This window comes from Pipra filicauda, unplaced genomic scaffold (assembly GCF_003945595.2).
Source record: "Pipra filicauda isolate LSUMZ 115617 unplaced genomic scaffold, ASM394559v2 scaffold537_size357629_pilon, whole genome shotgun sequence".
Classification (NCBI taxonomy): domain Eukaryota; kingdom Metazoa; phylum Chordata; class Aves; order Passeriformes; family Pipridae; genus Pipra; species Pipra filicauda.
The window spans coordinates 21389-36079 of record NW_024104684.1 but is presented as its reverse complement, the minus strand read 5'-3'; the positions used below and the strand labels follow the sequence as shown (position 1 = coordinate 36079).

At 61.6% G+C, this 14691-nt stretch overlaps 1 long non-coding RNA gene across 1 annotated transcript; it reads right to left on the bottom strand.

Annotated features, from left to right (window-relative positions):
• Nucleotides 1–2664: 2664 nt before the first annotated feature.
• Nucleotides 2665–3445, bottom strand: LOC120324444. Its single transcript, XR_005565765.1, has 2 exons — nt 3408–3445; nt 2665–2936 (listed from the first exon to the last, which is right to left on the bottom strand). It is a non-coding gene; the product is annotated as an uncharacterized LOC120324444 (long non-coding RNA).
• Between the last annotated feature and the right edge of the window lie 11246 nt (nt 3446–14691).

Below are 14691 nucleotides of genomic sequence, written 5' to 3'. Positions count from 1 at the left end.
CCCGACCAAGGGGCGGGGCAGGGGACGGGGTCCCGAGGGCGGGACCCGGGACGGCCACGGACCCGCGGGAAGGGCCCCTCCGACACGGCCCTCGTCCCTCCTCCTGACCACCCGAGCACCTCCCGCCACCCCGCGGGCTCCAAGCCCCGCCAATCCGGGCCCGATACAGCGTCTGGCCCGCCAATCCCGGCCCGCCTTTCTCGGCGCCGTCCAATCACAGCCCGCCTTTTCAATCCGGCAGCGGTCCCGCAAGCTCTGCCCGCTCACCCGCGGCGCGGCCCCTCCGAGCGGCACCGTCCCCCCGTTCCCCTCAGGTGCTGCTGGGACCACGGAGAGCGGTGGGAGCTCCACGGTCACGCCCCGTCCGGGAGCTCTCCTAGGAGAAGGAGAGGGAGGCGGGGAGCGGGCGGGAGGGGCTCCGGGAGCGGGGCCTGCGGGACCAGCGGGGTTCTCGGGAACGGGCGGGCGGGGATTGGCTGGGCTGGCACGAGGGGGGCGGGGCGGTGCGGGCCGCGGGCTATAAATAGCGGGCGGGGGGAGCGGGGGGGGCAGTTCGGCGGCGGAGGTGGAAGCGGCGCTGGAGCTGCGGGAGCCGGGGCGAGATCGGCGGTGAGCTGGGGCGGGACTCCCGCGGCTGCCGCTCCCGACGTGCAGGTCCGATCCCGGCCCGCCACTCCCAGCCCGCTTTTCTCCGCTCCGTCCAATCGTAGCCCGCCCTTTCAATGGGGCCGCGGTCCCGTAAGCTGTGCCCGCTCAGCCGCGGCGCGGCGCGGCGCCGCCCCCCTTCCCCACGTCCCTCTCAGGCGCTGTAGGTGCCGGCGCCTTTGCTTCCGGAGCCGCGCCTGCGCTGCCGCAGCCCCCGACAGGCCCTGTTGGGACCAGGGAGGGCGGGTGGCACAGCTCCGCGCTCACGTCCCGTCTGGGAGTTCTTCCGGGAGGCGGGGAGGGGGCGGGAGCGGCGGCGGCCCTTTCAACGGGGCCGCGGTCGAGCAAGCTCTGCCCGCTCAGCCGCGGCGCGGAGCCGCCCCCCTCTCCACCTCGTCCCCCGCGTTCCCCTCAGGCGCCGGTCTCGGCGCCTTGCTTCGGGATCCGGCGGAGCCGCGCCTGCGCTGCCGCGGTGCCCGCAGGCGCTGTTGAGAGGGCGGGTGGGAGGTCCGCGGACCCGTCCCGTCCCGGAGTTCTCCCGGGAAAACGGGAGGGAGGCGGGGAGCGGGCGGAAGCGGAGCAGCCCCTGGGAGCGGGGCGTGAGGGGACAGCGGGGCTCTTGGGGACGGGCAGGGCGGGAACGGGCAGGCGGGGATTGGCGGGGCCGGACGCTGCCGGACGCTGGGATTGGCTGGGCTGGCACGAGGGGGGCGGGGCGGTGCGGGCCGCGGGCTATAAATAGCGGGCGGGGGGAGCGGGTGGGGCCGTTCGGCGGCGGCGGACGGTGGGAGGAAGCGGCGCTGAGCTGCGGGAGCCGGGGCGAGATCGGCGGTGAGCTGGGGCGGGACTCCCGCGGCTGCCGCTCCCGACGTGCAGGTCCGATCCCAGCCCGCCACTCCCAGCCCGCTTTTCTCCGCTCCGTCCAATCGTAGCCCGCCCTTTCAATGGGGCCGCGGTCCCGTAAGCTGTGCCCGCTCAGCCGCGGCGCGGCGCCGCCCCCCTTCCCCACGTTCCCCTCAGGCGCTGTAGGTGCCGGCGCCTTTGCTTCCGGAGCCGCGCCTGCGCTGCCGCAGCCCCCGACGGGCCCTGTTGGGACCAGGGAGGGCGGGTGGCACAGCTCCGCGCTCACGTCCCGTCTGGGAGTTCTAACGGGAGGCGGGGAGGGGGCGGGAGCGGCGGCGGCCCTTTCAACGGGGCCGCGGTCGAGCAAGCTCTGCCCGCTCAGCCGCGGCGCGGAGCCGCCCCCCTCTCCACCTCGTCCCCCGCGTTCCCCTTAGGCGCCGGTCTCGGCGCCTTTGCTTCGGGATCCGGCGGAGCCGCGCCTGAGCTGCCGCGGTGCCTGCAGTCGCTGCTGAAAGGGCGGGTGGGAGGTCCGCGGTCCCGTCCCGTCCCGGAGTTCTCCCGGGAGAAGGGGAGGGAGGCGGGGAGCGGGCGGAAGCGGAGCAGCCCCTGGGAGCGGGGCGTGAGGGGACAGCGGGGTTCTTGGGGACGGGCAGGGCGGGGACGGGCAGGCGGGGATTGGCGGGGCCGGACGCTGCCGGACGCTGGGATTGGCTGGGCTGGCACGAGGGGGGCGGGGCTGTGCGGGCCGCGGGCTATAAATAGCGGGCGGGGGGAGCGGGGGGGGGCAGTTCGGCGGCGGAGGTGGAAGCGGCGCTGGAGCTGCGGGAGCCGGTCCGGGATCGGCGCGGCCGCTGGGCCGAGGAGCGGCGGTGAGCCGGGGTGGGACCCTCGCGGCTGCCGCTCCAGGGAGCGGTGGGGAGCCATGGGGCAGCACCCCCTTGGCTGCCGATCCCGGGGGAGCCGGGGTCGGTCCCCCACAGCTGCCGAGGCAGGGCGTTGGGCAGGTGGTGTCCCGGGCAGCTGTGCCGGCCAGCTTTGGTCAGTGCTCAGTGGGGGAGCAGCCCATGCTCAGGGGTGCTGCCCCGAACCAGAAGGATGAGGATGCAACCTCTCAGTGGGGCTGGTATTGAAAGTATTGTTACAAAGAAAAGTAATAAAAGATGTTTCATTCTATTATAATTTTATTTTACTTTTATTTTCATCTTTGACTATTTGATTGTTTATTCTATTGTTTTGTTGCTGTTCCCGTTGGGATGGGTAGGACAGTTCCTAGAGATATTTAAGTAAACGACAAAGACTGATTTGTGACTTTGTCAACAGCCCCGGGCTGCAGAGATACCCAGGAGCAGATTTAGGCAGAGGCAGCAGAAAGCTGAGGCAGAGGCAGCAGAAAGCTGAGAACCTGGAGCTGAGACAGCAGAGCTGGTGGAGACATAAAGACGGTAGGACTGTGGGCAGAACAAGAGGGGCTGGATTAGGGAGCATGGACCTGGCATAAGTACTGCAGGGATGGAGCTGGGATAAAAATAGTCAGGCCTGGCCTGGAATGTGGGCTTGAGAGCTGGGGTGGAAAACTCAGACCTTTAACAAAAGGAAGATGCTAGGATTGGAACATGCAGCAGCTTTACCAGGAGCTGACAGCAGAGCTGGCAGAGAAATAAAGGTTGTGGGTCTGGGTATGGGATGGGGAGAGTGGTGCTCAGAAAGGGACTGTGGAGGAGGGATAGGGACTGTGGCACTGCAGCAGAAATCACTGTATGATTGAGACAGGGACTGGCACCGTCGCTGAAACATCTGTGTGTCTGTGGAATAGGGATTGATGGGCAGGAACATGGACTGGGGGGGAAGAGCTGAAATCAGTCTAGGGCAGGGATCTGGACTTTGGAGTTGGGATCGGGTTTGTGGGGCTGGAGGAGTACCTGGGGGACTGGGAATGGGAATGTGAAGTTGGAGCTGGAAAGTCGCAGAGCTGGAGCCAAGATGAAGATCCTGCAGTGAGAACCTGGAGCAGCTTCCAATGGCGGCACTGGCAAGATGCAGAGCTACTGCTGAGAGAGCAGAGCTGGCAGTGCAATAAAGCTTGTGGGTCTGGAGCTGAAATCACTGAGGGGCTGGGGTAGGGACAGGGTTTGGGCGTGGGACAGTAACACTTGGGCTTTAATGACAGCAATCACTGTGAGATAGGGCCTGTGGCACCGTGGCTGAAATCCCTGTGTGGCTGTGGAGTAGGGATTAATGGGTGGGAACATGGATAGGGTGGGTAGAGCTGAAATCAGTCTAGTGCTGGGCTTTTGTCTTTGGAATTCGGATAGGAATTTTGGGGCTGGAGGAGCACCTGTGGGACTGGGATTGGGAGTGTGAGGGTGGAGCTGGAAAGTGGCAGAGCTGGAGTCAAGCTGAAGATCCTGCAGTGAGAACCTGGAGCAGCTTCCCGTGGCGGTGCTGTCAAGATGCAGAGCTACTGCTGAGAGAGCAGAGCTGGCAGTGCAATAAAGCTTGTGGGTCTGGAGCTGAAATCACTGAGGGGCTGGGGTAGGGATGGGTTCTGGGCTTGGGACTGAAACACTTGGGGCAGGAATCAGAGCAATCACTGTGAGATAGGGCCTGTGGCACCGTCGCTGCAATGACTGTGTGTGTGATATAGGGATTGATGGGCGGGAACGTGGATTGGGTGGGAGAGCTGAAATCAGTCTAGTGCTGGGCTTGTGTCTTTGGAATTGGGATCGAGTTTGTGGGGCTGGAGGAGCACCTGGGGGACTGGGATTGGGAGTGTGAGGTTGGAGCTGGAAAGTCGCAGAGCTGGAGCCAAGCTGAAGATCCTGCAGTGAGAACCTGGAGCAGCTTCCCATGGCGGCGCTGGCAAGATGCAGAGCTACTGCTGAGAGAGCAGAGCTGACAGTGCAATAAAGCTTGTGGGTCTCGAGCTGAAATCAATGAGGGACTGGGGTAGGGACAGGGTTTGGGCTTGGGACAGTAACACTTGGGCAGTAATGACAGCAATCACTGTGAGATAGGGCCTGTGGCACCGTGGCTGAAATCCCTGTGTGGCTGTGGAATTGGGATTATAATTGCTAATGTGGACTGAGAGGCTGTGTCTGAAATCAACATAGTGCTAGGATTGCATCTGTGGAGCTGGGAGAGTGTCTGGAGCTCAGATAGGGCCTGTGGCACCGTCACTGAAATCCCTGAGTGTCTGTGGAATAGGGATTAATGGGCGGGAATGTGGATTGGGTGGGTAGAGCTGAAATCAGTCTAGTGCTGGGCTTTTGTCTTTGGAATTGGGATGGGGTTTGTGGGGCTGGAGGAGCACCTATGGGACCGGGACTGGGAGTGTGAGGGTGGAGCTGGAAAGTCGCAGAGCTGGAGCCAAGCTGAAGATCCTGCAGTGAGAACCTGGAGCAGCTTCCCGTGGTGGCGCTGGAAAGATGCAGAGCTACTGCTGAGAGAGCAGAGCTGGCCGTGCAATAAAGCTTGTGGGTCTGGAGCTGAAATCACTGAGGGGCTGGGGTAGGGATGGGTTCTGGGCTTGGGACTGAAACACTTGGGCAGGAATCCGTGTGGGGAGGAGATAGGGCCTGTGGCACCGTGGCTGAAATCTCTGTGTGGCTGTGGAATTGGGATTATAATTGGAAATGTGGACTGAGAGGCTGGGGCTGAAATCAGCATAGTGCTAGGATTGCATCTGTGGAGCTGGGAGGGTGTCTGGAGCTCAGATAGGGCCTGTGGCACGTTCGCTGAAATCGCTGAGTGGCTGTGGAATAGGGATTAATGGGCGGGAATGTGGATTGGGTGGGTAGAGTTGAAGTCAGTCTAGTGCTGGGCTTGTGTCTTTGGAACTGGGATAGGAATTTTGGGGCTGGAGGAGCACCTGGGGGACTGGGATTGGGAGTGTGAGGGTGGAGCTGGAAAGTCGCAGAGCTGGAGCCAAGCTGAAGATCCTGCAGTGAGAACCTGGAGCAGCTTCCTGTGGCGGCGCTGGCAAGATGCAGAGCTACTGCTGAGAGAGCAGAGCTGGCAGTGCAATAAAGCTTGTGGGTCTGGAGCTGAAATCACTGAGGGGCTGGGGTAGGGATGGGTTCTGGGCTTGGGACTGAAACACTTGGGGCAGTAATCAGAGCAATCACTGTGAGATAGGGCCTGTGGCACCGTCGTTGCAATGGCTGTGTGTGTGATATAGGGATTGATGGGCGGGAATGTGGATTGGGTGGGAGAGCTGAAATCAGTCTAGTGCTGGGCTTGTGTCTTTGGAATTGGGATCGAGTTTGTGGGGCTGGAGGAGCACCTGGTGGACTGGGATTGGGAATGTGAGGGTGGAGCTGGAAAGTCGCAGAGCTGGAGCCAAGCTGAAGATCCTGCAGTGAGAACCTGGAGCAGCTTCCCGTGGCGGCGCTGGCAAGATGCAGAGCTACTGCTGAGAGAGCAGAGCTGGCAGTGCAATAAAGCTTGTGGGTCTCGAGCTGAAATCACTGAGGGGTAGGGGTAGGGACAGGGTTCTGGGCTTGGGACTGTAACACTTTGGGCAGTAATCAGAGTAATCACTGTGACATAGGGCCTGTGGCACCGTCGCTGCAATGGCTGTGTGTGTGATATAGGGATTGATGGGTGGGAACGTGGATTGGGTGGGAGAGCTGAAATCAGTCTAGGGCTGGGCTTGTGTCTTTGGAATTGGGATAGGAATTTTGGGGCTGGAGGAGCACCTGGGGGACTGGGACTGGGATTGAGAGGGTGGAGCTGGAAAGTCGCAGAGCTGGAGCCAAGCTGAAGATCCTGCAGTGAGAACCTGGAGCAGCTTCCTGTGGCGGCGCTGGCAAGATGCAGAGCTACTGCTGAGAGAGCAGAGCTGGCCGTGCAATAAAGCTTGTGGGTCTCGAGCTGAAATCACTGAGGGGCTGGGGTAGGGACAGGGTTTGGGCTTGGGACTGTAACACTTGGGCAGGAATCTGTGTGGGGAGGAGATAGGGCCTGTGGCACTGTCGCTGAAATCCCTGTGTGTCTGTGGAATTGGGATTATAATTGGGAATGTGGACTGAGAGGCTGGGGCTGACATCAGCATAATGCTAGGATTGCATCTGTGGAGCTGGGAGAGTGTCTGGAGCTCAGATAGGGCCTGTGGCACCGTCGCTGAAATCCCGGAGTGGCTGTGGCATAGGGATTAATGGGTGGGAATGTGGATTGGGTGGGTAGAGCTGAAGTCAGTATAGTGCTGGGCTTGTGATTTTGGAATTGGGATTGGGTTTGTGGGGCTGGAGGAGCACCTGGGGGACTGGGACTGGGAGTGTGAGGGTGGAGCTGAAAAGTCGCAGAGCTGGAGCCAAGCTGAAGATCCTGCAGTGAGAACCTGGAGCAGCTTCCTGTGGCGGCACTGGCAAGATGCAGAGCTACTGCTGAGAGAGCAGAGCTGGCAGTGCAATAAAGCTTGTGGGTCTCGAGCTGAAATCACTGAGGGGCTGGGATAGGGATGGGTTCTGGGCTTGGGACTGTAACACTTGGGCAGGAATCTGTGTGGGGAGGAGATAGGGCCTGTGGCACCGTCGCTGAAATCTCTATGCAGCTGGAAATGGGATTGTAAATTGGGAATGTGGACTGGGCGGGTAGAGCTGAAATCAGTCTAGGGCTGGGCTTGTGATTTTGGAATTGGGATAGGAATTTTGGGGCTGGAGGAGCACCTGTGGGACTGGGATTGGGAGTGTGAGGGTGGAGCTGGAAAGTCGCAGAGCTGGAGCCAAGCTGAAGATCCTGCAGTGAGAACCTGGAGCAGCTTCCCGTGGCGGCGCTGGCAAGATGCAGAGCTACTGCTGAGAGAGCAGAGCTGGCAGTGCAATAAAGCTTGTGGGTCTCGAGCTGAAATCACTGAGGGGCTGGGTGGAAGAGGGGGGGTAGGGGGGTGGGGGGGGAATGGGTAATTAAAAAAAAAAATAAAATTGTGTGTGTTAGGGGATGGGTTCTGGGCTTGGGACTGTAACACTTGGGCAGGAATCTGTGTGGGGAGGAGATAGGGCCTGTGGCACCGTCGCTGAAATCTCTATGCAGCTGGAAATGGGATTGTAAATTGGGAATGTGGACTGGGCGGGTAGAGCTGAAATCAGTCTAGGGCTGGGCTTGTGATTTTGGAATTGGGATAGGAATTTTGGGGCTGGAGGAGCACCTGTGGGACTGGGATTGGGAGTGTGAGGGTGGAGCTGGAAAGTCGCAGAGCTGGAGCCAAGCTGAAGATCCTGCAGTGAGAACCTGGAGCAGCTTCCCGTGGCGGCGCTGGCAAGATGCAGAGCTACTGCTGAGAGAGCAGAGCTGGCAGTGCAATAAAGCTTGTGGGTCTCGAGCTGAAATCACTGAGGGGCTGGGGTAGGGACAGGGTGTGGGCTTGGGACTGTAACACTTGGGGCAGTAATCAGAGCAATCACTGTGACATAGGGCCTGTGGCACCGTGGCTAAAATCCCTGTGTGGTTGGAATTGGGATTGTAAATTGGGAATGCAGACTGGGAGGCTGGGCCTGAAGTCAGTATAGTGCTAGAATTGCATCTCTGGAGCTGGGAGAGTGTCTGGAGCTCGGATAGGGACTGGCACCGTTGCTTAAAAACCTGTGCGGCTGTGGACTAGCGATTGATGGGCAGGAATGTGGACTGGGCGAGGAGAGGTTAAATTAGTCTAGTGCTGGGTTTGTGAGTTTTGAATTGGGCTAGGGTTTGTGGGGCTGGAGGAGTAATTGGGGGACTGGGAATGGGAGTGTGAGGTTGGAGCTGGAAAGTCACAGAGATGGAGCCAAGATGAAGATCCTGCAAGATTTGGAGCTGCTGCTGAGAGAGCAGAGCTGGCAGTGCAATAAAGCTTGTGGGTCTCAAGCTAAAATCACTAAGGGGCTGGGATAGAGCTGGGGGCTAGAATATGGACTGGATGCTTTGGTCAGGGAGTGTAGGTTTTGAGTAGAAATTACTGTGGGATTGGGATTGTATTTTTGTGCACTCTGGGGAGTCTAGTAATTATATTGCAAGCCATTAGAAGGAACTGGGAGTACTGGGTAGAGTCAGCTGTTCTATGGGGAAGGCCCAGGTGTTAACAATGAGGGGGAGGAGGGGCCAGGGATTGGGCTGAGGCCCCTTGGCTGTTGTTCGGAGTCAGGAGCTGTAGCAGGACTTCTTAGACTGTGACTCAGGTGAGTCTGTTTCAATTTCACCTTTACAGTCCCTTCCTACTGTCCCCAGTCCCTCCTGAGTCCTTCCCAGTTTCTCCCAAGTACCCCAAACCCCATCCCAGTGCAGTCAGTCCCCTCCCTGTTCCTTCCCCAGTGCCTCCACTCCTTCCCAATTGCTCCCACTGCAGCCCAGTCCCATCCCAGTCCATCCCTTGTACCCTCAGTCCAACCAAGCTCCCTGCGCAGTTCCCTCCAGAACCTCCCCAGTGCTCCCCGTCCTTCCCAAGTTGTTTCAAACCCATTGCAGTCCCTCCCCAGTGCCTTCAGTCCCACCCCAGTTCCCTCCCCAGTGATCCCACTTGCTCCCAAGTGCCCCCAGTGCAGCCCAGTCCCAACCCAGTGCCCCTGGTACCTCCCCAGTGCCCTCAGATCCATCCTAGTTCTCTCAGTCCCATCCAAGTACCTCCAGTCCTTCCCCACTGCATCCCAGTGCTCCCAGTCCCTCCCAAGTGCATTAAAGAGCCATCATCAGTGGACCCAGTCCCTCCCCAGTCCCTCCTAAATGATTCCTAGTCCCTCCCCAGTGCTTCCAATCAAATCCCAGTCCCTCCACAGTCCCTTCCCAGTACATCTGCGCCCCATCCCAGTGGTCCCGGTCCCTCCCCAGAGATTCTCAGGCCCATCCCAGGCACGCTCTCCAGTCCCCTCCCCAGTCCTCTCACAGTCCCCTTGCAGTCCCTTCCCAGTCCTATCCCAGTCCCTGCAGTCCCTTTCCCAGTGCTCCCAGTCCCATCCCAGTTCCCTCCCCAGTGACCTCAGTCCCATCACTGTGCCCACCCAGCGCATCTCAGTCCCATCCCAGTGCCTTCCTAGTTCGTTGTGCTCCTTTTCCCTGTGCATCCCATTCCCATCCCAGTCACTTCGCAGTCCCTCCCTGCTCCCTCCCCAGTTCCCCCAGTCCTAGCCCAGTGCCACCAGTGCTCCCAGTCGCACCCCAGTGCCCCCACTCTCATCACAGTCCCTTCCCACTTCTCTCAGTGCAAGCCAGCGCAACCATTCCTTCCCAAGTGTCCTCCTGCAGTGCAACTCAGTCCTTCCCCAGTTTGCCCAGTCCAAGCCCAGTCCCTTCCCACTGCCCCCAGTCCCATCCCAATTCCCTCCCCAGTGATCCCAGTCCCATCCCAGTGGTGCCCCAGTGTGTCCTAGTGCCTCTCAGTCCTATCCCAGTGCCTCCAGTCCCTCCCTAGAGAATCCCAGTCCCAGCCCAATTCCCCCAAGTGCCCCCAGGGCCTCTCCAGTGCCCTCAGTCCCGGCCCAGTCCCTCCCCAGTGCATCTCACTCCTATCCCAGTGCCCCCAGTCCCACGGATCCCCAGTCCCTCCCCAATGACCCCCAGTCCCATCCCAGTGCTCCCAGTCCCATCCCAGTGCTCCCAGTCCCCCCCCCGCCCCCGAAAATCTCAGTCCCACCCCAGTGTCCCCACTCCCAGCCCAAATCCCCCCAGTGCCCCCAGTCCCTCTCCAGTGTCCCCAGTCCCATCCCCATCCTTCCCCACTACCCCCAGTCCCTCCCAGTACATGTCAGTCCTTTTCCCCGATGCATTCCACTCCCTCCCTAGAACATCCAAGTCCCATCCCAGTTCCCTCCCCAGTGCCCCTGACCCATCCCCAGCCCTCCCGTGACCTCAGTCCCTCCCCAGGGCATCCCGGTTCTTTCCCCCTCTGCATCCCAGTCCCATGCCAGGCCCACTCCCCAGTCCTGTCACAGTCCTCTTGCAGTCCCTCCCCAGTCCAATCCCAGTCCCTGCAGTGGCTTTCCCATTGCTCCCAGTCCCTCCCACTGCATTCCATTCCTTTCTCCCATGCATCCCATTCCCATCCCAGTACCATCCCAGTTCCCTTCCCACTTCTCCCCTCGCAGTCCCTCCCTGCTCCCTCCCCAGTTCCCCCAGTCCTAGCCCAGTGCCACCAGTGCTCCCAGTCCCACCCCAGTGCCCCCACTCTCATCCCAGTCCCTTCCCACTTCTCTCAGTGCAAGCCAGCGCACCCATTCCTTCCCAAGTGTCCTCCTGCAGTGCAACTCAGTCCTTCCCCAGCTTGCCCAGTCCCAGCCCAGGCCTTTCCCACTGCCCCCAGTCCCATCCCAATTCCCTCCCCAGTGATCCCAGTCCCCTCCCAGTGGTGCCCCAGGGTGTCCGAGTGCCTCCCCAGTGCCTCTCAGTCCTATCCCAGTGCCTCCAGTCCCTCCCTAGAGAATCCCAGTCCCAGCCCAGTTCCCCCAGGTGCCCCCAGGGCCTCTCCAGTGCCCTCAGTCCCGGCCCAGTCCCTCCCCAGTGCATCTCACTCCTATCCCAGTGCCCCCAGTCCCACGGTTCCCCAGTCCCTCCCCAATGACCCCCACTCCCATCCCAGTGCTCCCAGTCGTCCCCCCCCACCCCCCGAAATTCTCAGTCCCACCCCAGTGTCCTTACTCCCAGCCCAAATCCTCCCAGGGCCCCCAGTCCCTCCCCACTGCCCCCAGTGCCTCCCAGTGCATGCCAGTCCTTTTCCCCGATGCAGCCCACTCCCTCCCTAGAACATCCAAGTCCCATCCCAGTTCCCTCCCCAGTGCCCCTGACCCCATCCCCAGCCCTCCCGTGACCTCAGTCCCTCCCCAGGGCATCCCGGTTCTTTCCCCCTGGGCATCCCAGTCCCATGCCAGGCCCACTCCCCAGTCCTGCCACAGTCCTCTTGCAGTCCCTCCCCAGTCCAATCCCAGGCCCTGCAGTGGCTTTCCCCTTGCTCCCAGTCCCTCCCCACTGCATTCCGCTCCTTTCTCCCATGCATCCCATTCCCATCCCAGTACCATCCCAGTTCCCTTCCCAGCCCCCTCGCCGTCCCTCCCTGCTCCCTCCCCCGTTCCCCCAGTCCTAGCCCAGTGCCACCAGTGCTCCCAGTCCCACCCCAGTGCCCCCACTCTCATCCCAGTCTCTCCCCACTTCCCCCACTGCAACCCACAACCTCCTTTCCCTCCCAAGCGTCCCCCTGCAGTTCAACCCAGTCCTTCCCCAGCTTGCCTAGTCCCATCCCAGTCCCTCCTAAGTGATTCCCAGTCCCTTCCCAGTACAACTGAGAGCACTGGAGAGGCCCTGGGGGCACTTGGGGGAACTGGGCTGGGACTGGGATTCTCTGGGGAGGGACTGGAGGCACTGGGATAGGACTGAGAGGCACTGGGGAGGCACTAGGACACACTGGGGCACCACTGGGATAGGACTGGAATCACCGGGGAGGGAATTGGGATGGGACTGGGGGCAGTGGGAAGGGACTGGGCTGGGACTGGGCAAACTGGGGAAGGACTGGGTTGCACTGCAGGAGGACACTTGGGAAGGAATGGGTGCACTGGCTTGCACTGAGAGAAGTGGGAAGGGACTGGGATGAGAATGGGGGCACTGGGGTGGGACTGGGAGCATCTCCAGTGCCCTCAATCCCATCCCAGTCCCTCCCTACTACCCCCAGTCCCTCTCCAGAAGTCTCAGCCTTGCGACTTCTCTCAGTGCAAGCCAGCGCACCCATTCCTTCCCAAGTGTCCTCGTACAGTGCAATCCAGTCCTTCCCCAGTTCGCCCAGTCCCAGGCCAGTCCTTTCCCACTGCCCCCAGTCCCATCCCAATGCCCTCCCCAGTGATCCCAGTCCCATCCCAGTGGTGCCCCAGTGTGTCCTAGTGCCTCCCCAGTGCCTCTCAGTCCTATCCCAGTGCTTCCAGTCCCTCCCCAGAGAATCCCCGTTCCAGCCCAGTTCCCCCAAGTGCCCCCAGGGCCTCTCCAGTGCCCTCAGTCCCGGCCCAGTCCCTCCCCAGTGCATCTCACTCCTATCCCAGTGCCCCCAGTCCCACGGTCCCCAGTCCCTCCCCAATGTCCCCCAGTCCCATCCCAGTGCTCCCAGTCCCCCTCACCCCCCCGAAAATCTCAGTCCCACCCCAGTGTCCCCACTCCCAGCCCAAATCCCCCCAGTGCCCCCAGTCCCTCTCCAGTGCATGCCAGTCGTTTTCCCCGATGTATCCCACTCCCTCCCTAGAACATCCAAGTCCCATCCCAGTTCCCGCCCCAGTGCCCCTGACCCATCCCCAGCCCTCCCGTGACCTCAGTCCCTCCCCAGGGCATCCCGGTTCTTTCCCCCTCTGCATCCCAGTCCCAGGCCAGGCCCACTCCCCAGTCCTGTCACAGTCCTCTTGCAGTCCCTCCCCAGTCCAATCCCAGTCCCTGCAGTGGCTTTCCCATTGCTCCCAGCCCCTCCCCAGGGCATCCCAGTCCCACCCCTGTGCATCCCAGTCCCATCCCAGGCCCACTCCCCAGTCCTGTCACAGTCCTCTTGCAGTCCCTCCCCAGTCCAATCCCAGTCCCTGCAGTGGCTTTCCCGTTGCTCCCAGTCCCTCCCCACTGCATTCCATTCCTTTCTCCCATGCATCCCATTCCCATCCCAGTACCATCCCAGTTCCCTTCCCAGCCCCCTTGCAGTCCCTCCCTGCTCCCTCCCCAGTTCCCCCAGTCCTAGCCCACTGCCACCAGTGCTCCCAGTCCCACCCCAGTGCCCCCACTCTCATCCCAGTCCCTTCCCACTTCTCTCAGTGCAAGCCAGCGCACCCATTCCTTCCCAAGTGTCCTCCTGCAATGCAACTCAGTCCTTCCCCAGTTTGCCCAGTCCCAGCCCAGTCCTTTCCCACTGCCCCCACTCCCATCCCAATTCCCTCCCCAGTGATCCCAGTCCCCTCCCAGTGGTGCCCCAGTGTGTCCTAGTGCCTCCCCAGTGCCTCTCAGTCCTATCCCAGTGCCCCAGTGCCACGGTTCCCCAGACCCTCCCCAATGACCCCCAGTCCCATCCCAGTGCTCCCAGTCCCCCCCCCCGCCCCCCGAAAATCTCAGTCCCACCCCAGTGTCCCCACTCCCAGCCCAAATCCTCCCAGGGCCCCCAGTCCCTCCCCACTGCCCCCAGTCCCTCCCAGTGCATGCCAGTCCTTTTCCCTGATGCATCCCACTCCCTCCCTAGAACATCCAAGTCCCATTCCAGTTCCCTCCCCAGTGCCCCTGACCCATCCCCAGCCCTCCCGCGACCTCAGTCCCTCCCCAGGGCATCCCGGTTCTTTCCCCCTCTGCATCCCAGTCCCATGCCAGGCCCACTCCCCCGTCCTGTCACAGTCCTCTTGCAGTCCCTCCCCCGTCCAGTCCCCGTCCCTGCAGTGGCTTTCCCATTGCTCCCAGTCCCTCCCCACTGCATTCCATTCCTTTCTCCCATGCATCCCATTCCCATCCCAGTACCATCCCAGTTCCCTTCCCAGCCCCCTTGCAGTCCCTCCCTGCTCCCTCCCCGGTTCCCCCAGTCCTAGCCCAGTGCCACCAGTGCTCCCAGTCCCACCCCAGTGCCCCCACTCTCATCCCAGTCCCTTCCCACTTCTCTCAGTGCAAGCCAGCGCACCCATTCATTCCCAAGTGTCCTCCTGCAGTGCAACTCAGTCCTTCCCCAGTTTGCCCAGTCCCAGGCCAGTCCTTTCCCACTGCCCCCAGTCCCATCCCAATTCCCTCCCCGGTGATCCCAGTCCCATCCCAGTGGTGCCCCAGTGTGTCCTAGTGCCTCCCCAGTGCCTCTCAGTCCTATCCCAGTGCCTCCAGTCCCTCCCTAGAGAATCCCAGTCCCAGCCCAGTTCCCCCAAGTGCCCCCAGGGCCTCTCCAGTGCCCTCAGTCCCGGCCCAGTCCCTCGCCAGTGCATCTCACTCCTATCCCAGTGCCCCCAGTCCCACGGATCCCCAGTCCCTCCCCAATGACTCCCAGTCCCATCCCAGTGCTCCCAGTCCCCCCCCCGCCCCGAAAATCTCAGTCCCACCCCAGTGTCCCCACTCCCAGCCCAAATCCCCCCAGTGCCCCCAGTCCCTCTCCAGTGTCCCCAGTCCCATCCCCATCCTTCCCCACTACCCCCAGTCCCTCCCAGTACATGTCAGTCCTTTTCCCCGATGCATCCCACTCCCTCCCTAGAACATCCAAGTCCCATCTCAGTTCCCTCCCCAGTGCCCCTGACCCATCCCCAGCCCTCCCGTGACCTCAGT